This window comes from Glycine max, chromosome 15 (assembly GCF_000004515.6).
Source record: "Glycine max cultivar Williams 82 chromosome 15, Glycine_max_v4.0, whole genome shotgun sequence".
NCBI classification, from domain to species: domain Eukaryota; kingdom Viridiplantae; phylum Streptophyta; class Magnoliopsida; order Fabales; family Fabaceae; genus Glycine; species Glycine max.
In genome coordinates, this window is record NC_038251.2 from 36,726,833 (window position 1) to 36,734,602 (window position 7,770).

Genomic DNA, 7,770 nt, shown 5'->3' on the forward strand with positions numbered 1-7,770 from the left:
ACTTATGGTGCCCTCTATAATAGTCACTAAGTTCTTCACTTAAACTCTTACAAGAGTCATGACTACTATAGGAGGCATGTTTTTCTCTTTTCATTTCTTTCATTATTTTTCTTCTTTCTTCCTCTCTTATTTTCTCTATTTCATCTTGACTTATTTCTTTCACTCTTTTTCTTCCTTTTTCTTTTCTCTCTTGTTTTTCTTTCCACAATTTAAGGGATCTTAACTCATCTAATATCTTATACAAGGGGTCCTTAGGAGTAGAACCCTCACCATTAACACCAGATGAAGAATGAAGACTCATGTTGGTTCCTAAATTGTGGTTCTTTCTTGTTGGGGTTTGAAAACAAAATGTAAAAGAAACTATGGTTGAAACTAGCCAAAATAAACACTAAAAGAGGTGTGAAAGATAAGGTAAAAACTAATGGGTAAAAAGCAAGCTATCTAGGTGGTTTGACAATGGAAGGTAAAGGAAATTTAAAGCAAGTTAGACGGTTTCCTTTGTGAAGGCTTGAATGACCCTTGGGAGGTCCCAACTAGCTCTTCACTTAGTCTAGATGGTTTACACTAAGCTATTACACACAAATAGAGGTTTGGGTGGTCTCTTGGAGACTCCCAATACACCCCTGAAGAATGTCCAAAGACAAGGAATTGCAATAGAAAAAACATTCAGCACTCAATTGTTCTATTACAACAAATTTAACAAAGCAATTAAGGGTTTCAAATTTTTCTTTGATGCTTGTTTGTTTTCTCAAGTGTTTCACTAAAACTTTGGTGAGGCTTTGGTTGCTTCAAATCCAATGGTGCTCCTAGGACGGTTAACCTCCAAGACTTAAAAATATTCCTTCAAGCAACACACCAATTTCCTCTTCCAATCCTTATTGTATGCAACACTTAAACACAAAAAAAAAAAGCAAGACAGAAAAAGATGAAATGGAAGCTAAACCAAAAGGAAATTTAATGTGACATTAATTCAATGAGATTTAAGAAAAAAATATAGCAAAAGGACAACACCACAAACCAAAGTGGAACACAAAGGAAGTCCTAGAATGACACTAGATTAGATTAACAAATTAAAAAAAAGACTCAAAGAAAAATTCTAGTTATGTCAATTTAGCAAAATATCTAAAAGATGAAAAACTCCAAGGAGTAAAATAGGCTTGTAATACAACTCAAAATAATGAACAATTTTCAAGCAAATCAAGCATACACATTTTTTGTTGTTGTTCTCGATGTGTATTTTTATGTTAATCTTTATCAACTTTTCTTGGTCATTTCTTTTTTGTTTTTGTTCATTATTTTTCCATTGTTTTCATCTAGATTTCTATTTTATCAAGTTAAAATTTCAGATCAAAAATCAAAGTATTCAAGCAATGGTGGAGTTAGGAAGACAGTGTACCAAAACTGACAGCAACCAGAATTTCAACCTAGAAATCAAGAGTAGTGTTTATATTGCTTAAGGCTTGGATAGTTATAATTTGTGTTTGCTTATGCTTAATTGTCTTGAATAACACAATTAAAGATAGCTTAAGAATTATTTTGATTCACAAATCCAGCTACAAATCAGCACTACAACTCAATTTTTTCATAGGCATCATATAGGAAACTTTGAAAACAAAAAAAAAAAGTTCAACAACAAGACTACTTCTAGGAATTGATTTAACCTTATGAACTAAATAACATGCATGAATTAGACTCAAAATTCAAATGATAGGCTAAGAATTGCAAGAATACATGAACAAATGTATCTATAATTCAATCAACAAAATCAAAATTGAACACAAACTTATAACATAGTGTGACAAATATTATGACTAAACATGACTCTAAGACAACATGAATGAAGTGATTTACACTTAGATTTTTGTGTTTTCTTTTCAAATAAATATTTAGCAAGAAAATTGAGATCTAAAGGTTCAGCACAAGAACATTATGATTGAAAAATGATAGAACCTAAAATCAACACAAAAACATGATTCAAGAATAGATCTATAAAATTTGAACCATAAAATGTAAGAACAAGTATAGATCTAAGATTTAATCGGTTTATTTTTTTTAATCTACTCTAAACAACACCAAACCACAAGATAATGGAGGAAACAAATGGACAAGAATGTGAAGAACAAGGAATTAAAGTGAATTGACCAAACAAAAGGATAGAGGAAGCAAAAGAACATCACCTAGATGAAGATGTTCTCGATACCACATGATGCAGCTCCATGTGGAGCTTGTAGGCCTTGGATCTTCTTCATCAATGGAGTCCTTTGCTTCTTGAAGATCAATGGCAGCAGAATTGGAGAAGGAAGAAAGATGATAAGAGATGCCACTTCAAGGAGAAGATGAGTCAAAAACAAGCTCGCTACCATAGGAAGCCATGGATAAGAGCTTGAAGGTAGGAGAAGATGAGTGGAGGGAGAAGGAGAAAAGAAGCACAAAATTTTATGCCTCAAATGAGGTCTGAACTTTGAAGTGTAATTCTCAAATGATCAAAGTTGAAAAAATACACACACAAGGTCTCTATTTATAGCCTAAATGTCACACAAAATTGGAGGAAAATTTGAATTTCTATTCAAATTTCAGTTGAATTTGAATTTGAATTTGTGGAGCCAAATTTGGAGCCAAAATTTCAATAATTATTGTCGCAACCTACCCTTCGGCGGGAGGGCGACGCGAGACTCACGGGTGCGTCTTCCAAGAAAGGAAAATGCGCGGAGTTGCCACCAACGTTTATTCGAGGAAAACGTCGGAAAAACCGGAAAGACGTGGTCTACGAACTTTAAGTGAAAGATTCGGGAGTTGTATTTACACACGAGAAAGGTATTAGCACCCCACACGTCCGTCACAAGGGATGACAGCTTTTAATCAAGTGTGCAAACATGACTTCAATTTGTTTTATTTTCCCTTTTTTACGTTTTTATGTCTTTTTATGCCTTTTTGTATTTTTTATCTTTTTGTAATCGACAAGGGTGTTTCCCTTGCTCCTACGTATTCCTCAATTGTGATAAGGAAATCAGACCTACGTAGTTCTTTGAGAACTAAACATTGGTTAAGTTGTTTTTATCCTTTTTTGCAAGATATATTTTGATTGAATAAAAGGTCATGTTTAACCAATAAAAGTGAAAAGGACCATTTCAAGGCGTTGGACCTTAAAAATGATTTTTAGGTGATGACAAAAAAGCTTGATTGATGAATTGATTTTAGCCTTAGTTTCACTTTGGTTATTAGTCAATTCGATTAAGAAATAAAATCCCAAAGAAAAAACGTCTGATTGATTTTTTTTATTATTTTATTTAAAGATATTTTTTTATTATTATATTATTATTTTGCCTCTTTTTGGTTTTAAACGTGGTTACGACGTGAAAGATCGGTCGAATTTTATTCTAACAGAAATTAAAAGATGTTACAACTCAAATGATCGATGAAAATTTATTTTATTTTTTATTAGGCGAGAAAATGACTTAAATAAATGACTAAAGCACGTCAAAAGGGGGTACGGAAAGTAAATGAAATAAAAATAAAAGCATGCGAAACAAGTGAGGACCACTAAGGGCACATAGAATGAATTGAAAGGTTCGATTTCGGGAACTTATCGGTTAAGACCAAAGAACGACGAAGAACGAACGAAGAACGATGAAGAACGGTAGAAAACCTTCGCGAAATCGCCCACGGAAACGTCTCGGAAGCGATACGGAAGCGCCTCGTCTTGGACTTCACAGAAACTATTTTTCTTACTAATTTTAAGTGATTCTCAAATACCAGGAGGGTTGAACGAATTTGTTCTGCCTTCCTTCCCCTATTTATAGGGGAAAAGAGGGAGGTGGTTGCTGCCCAGCTCGCCCAGGCGAGCTAGGTTACTTCCACTAGAAGGCGGTGCCTTCTGGTGGAACATCCGGCCCAAGTGGGCCTGATTGCTATTTGTACACCCTTGTTTACTAAATACACCCCCATTTTCCCTTTTTTGCTTAATCTTTTTCCGTAACGTTACGAAACTTTACGAATTACGTAACGATACTTGTTTTCTTTCCATAATGTCACGAAACCTTATGGATTATGCAATCGTCCCCTCTTTGGCTTCCGGAATGTTACGGAACTTTACGGATTACGCATTAACACCTCCTTTCAACTCCCGACATGTTGCGGAACTTCACGGATTGCCTAACGATGGGTGCCAAGCACCTCGAAGTGGTCAAGCAAAGGTCGCATCCCACCAAACAGATAGTCCCTAGATGAAATTAGGGTATGACAATTATGATTAGTGAATTTTAGCTATGGTTCAGCCCACTAATCCAAGATCAAGTCCAAGATTCTCCACTAAGTGTGCTTAGGTGCCATGAGACATGTAAAGAATGAAAGACATGCACAAAGTGTGACTATATGATGTGGCAATGGGGTGTAGCAAGCAAATGCTCACCTCTCCCTTAGGATTCCAAAATTTAATTGGATTGGACTTTTCCCGATTCAATTAAACTTCTCTCCCAACACACACATCAAATAGTGCACTTAATGCATATGAAATTACAAAACTACACCTAATACAAAAACTAGTCTTGGTGCCCTAAAATACAAGGGCTGAAACACCCTACATTACTAGGGTACCCTCCTTACACTATGGAGCCCTAAATACAAGGTCCAAAAATAATGAAACCCTAATTTAATATGTACAAAGATAAGTGGGCTCATACTTAGCCCATGGGCCCAAAATCTTACCTATGGCTCATGAGAACCCTAGGGTCTTCTCTTGCATCTTTGACCCAATCTTCTTGGAGTCTTCTATCTAATACCCTTGGGGGTAGGATTCCATCACAAATTTCTAGCATACTATTGCCTAAAAAAAATACAGTTAAAAGTTGAAACAAGCACAAATGCACAATGATGTTTAAGATTATAGTGAACCTGAACAAGAGCTTCCACAAGCTCCTCATCAATCTTAAGAGCTTCACTACAACTGTCCAAGGCATCTTTTCCTCTTCCATACTTGACTAGCACTTTACATAGGCCAAAATGAAGATCTACATTGTGTGCAAGATGGATAGGGTCAACAGCAAGTGAAGCTTTGAATTCCTCCACTACCACACATAGTTTACCCTTGTTTGCATTATCTTCAACCTTTCATATAGAAATCAAAAGACAACCAACCATTCTTCAACACCCAAAAGAAAGAAGGAAGGAAAATAGACTTCAGATGTAATGTAAAAAGAAATCTCTATTGTAGATCTAAGCTTACACTTTTACTCTTTTTTGGTAGATTTTTCAATCCAAAATGTGCCTTTCTGCAAATGCCTGAATATATGATCACATATAAGATAGATTATATAAAAACAAAATATTCAAATGCCATATGAATTTAACATCATTTCCACAAGACAAACCTTGTGGCAATATCATGATCAGCTAAATAGTAATATGCACAGCCACATAACAACAATGCCTCTAAATTATTTTCATCTTCCTTGAGAAGAAACCCAGACTCAGCAATAGCACTCTCATACTCTTTATCAGCAATTAAGACCTTCACTTTAAGAAGATTAGCCTGCAGAAAATAATGCTTATAGAGTTAGCATGCTGGTTCCACATACCAAATACCAGCCCAAACCAAATGCTTAGGCACTCACTTTAAGACTATATAGTGTAATTAGAGAGACACAAAACATAAAAGATATTTATGGAACTATAAGAGCATAAAATAGTTACCTTATTGCAAGCTGAAGAGAAAACAAGAACAACTTTATCAATATATTCCAAAGATTTTGAGAAGTTGCTTGAATCATAGAAGGACTAAGCAGTTGCTAGAGCCCTTTCAGCCTGTAATAGTTGGGAGAGATCCTATTCTGTAGTTGTGTCTCCAGGTTTTAACTCCAGAAACTTTTTGTAGCTTCTCTCAGATTGCTCATATCTACATTATCCAAAAAGCACCTGAATGGTATAACTTCCCAATTAGGAATTTGAGAGACTTGGGATGAAGGAGAAGATGGGAGATGGGATAAGACAAAAGGAAAGAGTCATACGATGGTCAGTTTCTGAAACAAAATTTCAAAAATAGGGGATCTGTTTATGTCTCTGCTAACTTTAGGAAGGAACACACCAAGAAGGAGAGCAGTACTACTGTTTTTCACAATACTTGATCAATAATAAGAAGGTTTGGGATATATCCCCTCCTCCCTCACAAGTCACAACAAAAAAGTGGAAAATTTTAAAATACAAATAATTTTCAATGAGTCGACATTAAATAAATAAACTAGCACAGTCTAAAATCACTTGGAATATGCATAAAGAAATGCTCAAGAGGGCATCACTTTAGTAACCGACATATTTGGCAGTATCTCCTGTCCTTAGGAAATAAAATATGGAAATCAAAATATGATATGCTTAATATTTTTTTTGTTAACAATTCCAAAAGCTTAGCCTAGAATTTAACAAGGAATGTTATCAGAGATTCAAAAACAAGAAGGTAGGAATAATACTTGCAAATGAACCACACCTGCATAACTGATGAAGAACTGAGGTTCTTAAAAGGTAAGCTTTTGAAAGGGTTGGGTTTACTTCTATCGCAGAATTTAGATCATCAAGTGCCTCAATATAATCTTTCACTTTTATGTTCTACGATGCCTGCTCAAACAACTCAGCAACATTTTCAGGTTTTCGATCTAATCACATCCAAAAAAACAAAACAAATACAGTTCAGGCCTCGAAGAGGCGTAGGAGGTGCATGTTGCAGGTGTTGCCCTCGTACCACACCGAGGAGATGCCAACCTGCGACTTGGCCATGTTGTCCTCGGAGAGACCCACACCATGGAGCATGGCCTGGGAAGTGCCCTAGGACTTGGGCTCCGTGATGCGGAAGTTGTACTTGTTGAGCTTCATTGGCTCCTCCATGGCGGTGGAGACGTGAACAAAGAGAGAGAGAGAGAGAGAGAGAGAGAGTAGGAGGATAATTGGATCTGAGATAAGTGGAAGAAGAGTATGGATTGCATTGTGAGTGCGGATGCAGTAGGGGTAGGGCTGGGGGAGGAATTTAGGGTTTTCTAAAATTGAGGGAGAGAAAGATTAAAAAGAAGACAAAAATAAGGAGTGAGAGAGAGCCAATTCGCATTCCCTTCGAAGACATATTGTTCTTGCATTCTACATCAGTTCTTCAAGAACCGATGTTGTAATGCATTTTCAAAGATGTCTTTAAAAATTTGCAGTTATTTGCAAAAAATGCAAATGTTTTACTTACAACATCGGTTTTTGTAGAACTATCATAAAACTTGCATCGTAGAAGAGCATTTTTGTAGTAGTGTTGATAGCCCAATTGTCTCAAAACAAATACAAGTACAAAAAAACAACATTTCATCCCAAGGAAGAAAATCAAAATAATTAATCAAGTTATGAAAAAAAGAAAACACAAATAAATTTGGAGCACGAGCACTGTGAAATCATCGAATGTCATGAAGCTCAAGCTGTCAAACATGATCAACCAAGTTTCTGAATCATATTGAACACCATCGCTAGAAGGTGATGAGGTTTAAGGTAGGCATTGGAGAACTACACCACAAAGTTTTGCTACAGGACCCACTGTCACTCCTTGGACGTTTGATGGTTTAAAGGTAGGTATAATGATAATCGTAGTGACGATGTTGTTGCAAAATCAGATTTGAACATCAAAAGAGAAAGGTGAAGAGCAGAAGATAATTCAAAAGAGATGAAGATGACTAATAAAGAAAAAAAGAAAGAAGAAGATGATTCATTTGAGAAGAAAAGGAAAGATAAAAAAAAAGGATGAGGCTCCATGGA

General features: G+C 35.8%; 1 pseudogene; it reads right to left on the reverse strand.

Moving 5' to 3' along the window:
- Positions 1-4,807: 4,807 nt before the first annotated feature.
- LOC100791880 (dnaJ protein P58IPK homolog) lies at positions 4,808-6,795 on the reverse strand (annotated as a pseudogene).
- Positions 6,796-7,770: the final 975 nt, after the last annotated feature.